Raw genomic sequence first — 5,120 nt, forward strand, 5'->3', positions numbered from 1 at the left:
ATAAGCCAGACCATGCAGGAAAGCCTGGGAGTTGATTATGTCCAATTAACCACCAGATAGCTCTTCAATTACTTTCTGTTGGCATGTTGCATGGGCCTAGGTGAGAAGTCTTGCCCCTGTTATCTGATGATACAGGTAACTGGGACATGAGATCCTAGGACCCATGGGTCCTACAGAAGAGAAGTATTTTTTAGACATCATATCAGCAAAATTTGGGAATAATTACTGGAATGCTTCAGAAATATGGAGAAAACCAGTTTGGGACCAGCGAGTTAAAACAATATACAGAGCAGCAGAATAAAATCCCATGTAGATTAGAGGAAAACAACACTCATTTTTTGCTATGTGATTTCAGAAGGCCATGTACACTTAGAAGGTATCACAAGTTTGTACCTAAAATATTGCATTGATACATTTTATATTCTGATATATATTCTAAACCTAATTATTTATATTCTAATTGTATTGATTGGAATAAATATCAATTTATTTGTCAAATTATCAATTAATTCTAGTAACTTTCATAGTGTGAAATATAAAATCATCACATAAAAATGTAAAATATATAACTATATATAATATAATGAAAAGGCTCATGTTTTGCATTGTTCTGTTGGGGTTAGGGTATCAAAGGCAACTCTGTTTTAAAGTATTATTCCATTATCTCTACCTCAGTGTTTAGTAGAGTTAAACCTAAAGCTTTACCATTTGTAGATTTACAGCCTGGACTCAAGAGGAAACACTGTGGTTAAAACATTAGCAATTTAGGGAGATTGAGCTTTTCTTCATGTGTCTATTGGCCATTCTTCTTTGTTCTTCAGAGAAATTTCTCTTTAAGTCTTTAGCCCACTTATTTATTGGGCAGTTGTTTCTTTGAGTATTTGTTGTTGGGGATTTAATTTTTTGAGTTCCAAGTATATTTTAGATATGAGACCCTTGTCCGTTGTATGGCTAGTGAAGATCTTCTCACAATCCGTGGGCTTTCTATTGATCTTGCTAGCTATGTCCTTTGCCATGCGGAAGCTCTGCAACTTCATGCAATCCCATTTGTCAAACCTTTCTTTGATTTGTTTTGTTTACGGGTCTCTATTCAGAAAATTTCGACCTGAGCCAAGGAGACCTAGGGTTTCTCCTATTCTATCCTGTAATGTTTTCAGAGTGTCTGCTTTGACTCCGAAGTCTTTGATCCATTTGGAGTTGATTCTGGTGTAGGGTGATAATGCAAAGCAAGACAACATTGAGATACTACCTCACCCCAGTTAGAATGGCAAAAATGAAGAACTGTAATAACAACAGATGCTGGAGGGGATGTGGACAGAAGGGAATCTTACTGCATTGTTGGTGGGAGTGTAAACTTGTTCAACCACTTTGGAAAGCAGTACGGAGGTTCTCAAAAAACTTCACACACAGCTCCCCTATGACCCAGCAATCTCACTTTTGGGCATTTACCCAAATGTTTACAAACAAGACCACACTATAGCTATCAGCACACCTATGTTCATTGCAGAATTATTTACCATAGCTAAGATCTGGAACCAATCCAGATGCCCCTCAGTAGATGAATGGATCAAGAATATGTGGTATATATACACAATGGAATTCTATGCCTCCATCAGAAATAATGGCATTGCCCCATTTGTTAGGAAATGGAAAGACTTGGAAAAAATTATATTAAGTGAAGTAAGCCAGGCCCAAAGAAACCTAGGTCCCATGGTTTCTCTTATTTGCAATATCTAGTATATGTATGAGTCAAGCAGAAAAGGTCAGATAATGTGATGTTAGGAAAATGAATCCTAAGATATGTATTTAAATGTTTTTTTTTCTTTCATGCATTTGTTTCTAATGCACTTATAAGATTATCTTTTTGTTGCTTTGTATGTCCCTCCCCCACATTATAACCCCTGCTTTCACTATATTTGATGTCGGTATAATTTGTGAAGTAGAAGGGGAAAAACAAGTCATTTAAGGATATTGGTGGACCCGTGCAACAATGAGAAGTACAAGTTGTCATGTCCAAAACGAACTTTACAACTTTGGTGAGGAGGAGGATTGGTTGGGGGTCGGGGGGAGGCTGGGAAGGGATGTGAAGGGTAAACAAAGAAGGAGGTTGCAATGCTTGATAAGAAATGTACTCATTATCTTGCCCATGTAATGTAACCCCTCTGTACATTTTGTTCACAATAAAAATAATAATAGAAATAAAAATAATAAAAAACATTACCAATTTAAGGCCTAATAATGAAGAGAAATATATGGACTTCTCTTGCAACTATGAAAATATTTGGTGATAAAATGGCAGTAGTGTAAGTTCCTGCCTGTTTGGAAGGTAGACAGGCCAAGACATTAGGTAATCATGAATATGAACATTTTTTCACTTTCTTGGCTTTAGCTACTTTTGAAATGGTAGGTATCATAAACAATCATATTTTGATAAAATGCCTTCTAGTATGAACAGTTCTGGCTGAACTGTTCATCTCTCTATGATCCCTTGTAACTAAGATTAGTTTTGTTCCACTAATACAATCTATGCTGTCAGAGTAAGATATTCAGGTTGGTCTATTCCTATATGGAAGAAGGGTAAAGGGTCAGGTAGACATTTGTGCCAGTAAGATCTCATTTGGGAAAATCTCAGCTGCATATGTTTAGAAGTAGCTCTTAAACAAGGCTTACTTTGAATCCATTGGCTCCACAGAGCTAACACAGTTGGATAAATAAGTACTTGAAAAAGCCGTCTCATTTGGACTTAGCTATTAATACTTGAAAGTATGATCAAATTCTAAATGAAAAGGACTTAAATTAGTCATTGACAAAAAAATTGCAAATGTGAGCAATCAACTGAACAACATTTTTTTTCAACTATTCACAGAATTTTAGGGAAATAAGATTAATAGCATTTTTAGGAACAATAAAGTTTCCTTGTTACAAATAGGCACCTAAGCATATAAGACTTTATAAATATTTCATCATTAACTACTAAAATTTGCAGAATACTACATTCTTCAGCAGCTTGTATACCAAAATTACAACAATACAGAGATTAACATGGCACTTGTACAAGGATGATATGAAAATTTGTGAAGTATTCAAAATTTTTCATTCTTCAGATGCAAGAAATGAAAAACAGCTATCAAAAAGTTGATTACAAAATTACAAGTGAAACAATACACCTAATTCATATAATTAAAAGTTACTTTGACTTCAGTGTATTAAATTTTCACCTTAGAAAGGCCTTTACATAGCATAACCTTTACACAACTTTTGAAATTAGACAACATTGTCGTTTTATCCCAAAGAAATATAATACTAAAAGGACCTAGGGAAAAAAAAAAGGAATCTTAAACTGTTTCTGTATGGAATGCAATCTGAAAGGACACATTAATGAACCTATATGTTATAAAACAATGTAGAATTCAATGTATTATATCTAGGAGAGAATAAAAGAGATTATGGACACTATACAAACATAGACTATAGAATATTTTAAAATATACTTTTTCAGACAAACAATGGAAATATCTTTAGTTTCTATACTACTCATTTCAACAGATAAGTTAAAATTATTTCTGATCAACAAAATCACAAACTCTGCATAAATCATTATAGATGTATACAAAAACTCTTGAATACATTTTGACATCAAAAGCATACAATTCACTTTGAAGAACTCCACAGAATCCGTGAATTGTTACTATAAGATATTGTTGTTATTTGGATTGTGAAAATATGTTGTATTGACAAAAAGGAATTAATGACATTTTTGAAATTTAAGAAAATTAACCGAATCATTAGGATTTAGGAGAACAATTTGTACAGCCTTCCACAACTTCAAAGAGGTAGATACATACTTATCCTTTTGGTAATATCAAATGCAGTTTCTTCCAAGTGGTTCTTCAGACCTGGTTTGACATATTGGTTCAACTGTTCCAGTGTATTTTTGCTATCTCAATTACCAGCAGCAAGATGCAAGGGGGTCAAGAAGCCTTTAGTTTGGGCATTGGTATCTGCATCATGAAGAAGAAAGAAGCCACTCTGGTATTATTACACGTACATGCACTGTGCAGGGGTGTCCAGCCATCTACAGTTATTGCATGTGCCCCTTGAGCCACCAACTCACGGACAATGTCTAAGTGTCCACTGTAGGCTTCCCGATGAAGAGGGGTATACTCATCGTCATCCCTAGTATTCACATGAGTAGCCTTTTTGGAAAGTATTCTCTGCACTGTAGTAAGCTGGTTATTTTCAGCAGCCCAAAGAAGAAATTTGCTTGGATCCTTCTCCATTTTTTTTCTTGCAGTTTTTACCATTCCTCATATTTTCATCTTGTTCCTCATCTTCATCAGAATTGCCTAACCAGATACATTGAGTACCAGTGGAAATGAGGTGTCCATGTATTTCCCTAATAGTTCATGTTGGTTGACCTGGTCAGAAATATGTGGTGAATTCTCTGCGTATGTTTTTTCACCATGGTTTATTTTCTTTTTCCATTTTTACTATTCGAAATTATTCTAACTGGAGATTAGGGAATAAATGGAGAGCAGAGGAAAGATGTTCCTCCATATTCAAAGTACAGACTAAAAATGAGGACCAGTGGTGTCTTCATGTGCAACTTATTCTAGGAATGAGAAAATGTGAAATAATGCCTCCTATATAAATGATTTGGGAAATGGCAGTGCAGAAAGTGAAATGATGCAACCCAAAATATAAAACAATATAAATTAGGATAATTATGGAGCAATCATATTATCTATGAGAGCCATGAAAGACATAGATGAGCTATCCACAAAATCCATGCCTCTGATCAATTTATAGAACAAGCAGAATTTTTTTTTAAAAAAAGATGGAAATAGAATTTATGTATTTACTTGAAATTAGTAAATACCTTTTTAATAGCCTACATAAGAATCTAAATCCTTATAGCACTAGTAACAGATCTGACTGAAATCAGTTGAATCACACTTTTCCTGTACAATGCTAGGAAAGCAGCTAGAAAAGGCAGGCTGATTGTATCTGTGAGAAAACTTTGTGGAAACTGGTATTGAGGATTACTTACTGGTGACCCACTTGCACTGGAAGCATGATTCTGACCTCTTGCTTGCTGATTCTGAACTATTGTTTGATCA

The 5,120-nt window shown here is 34.7% G+C and overlaps 1 pseudogene; it reads left to right on the forward strand.

The window, feature by feature from the left end:
- The first annotated feature begins 2,994 nt into the window (after positions 1 to 2,994).
- LOC122127528 lies at positions 2,995 to 3,094 on the forward strand (annotated as a pseudogene).
- Positions 3,095 to 5,120: the final 2,026 nt, after the last annotated feature.

The sequence above is a fragment of the Dipodomys spectabilis genome, unplaced genomic scaffold (genome assembly GCF_019054845.1).
Source record: "Dipodomys spectabilis isolate Male_0828 unplaced genomic scaffold, ASM1905484v1 ptg000301l, whole genome shotgun sequence".
In the NCBI taxonomy this organism is placed as follows: Eukaryota; Metazoa; Chordata; class Mammalia; order Rodentia; family Heteromyidae; genus Dipodomys; species Dipodomys spectabilis.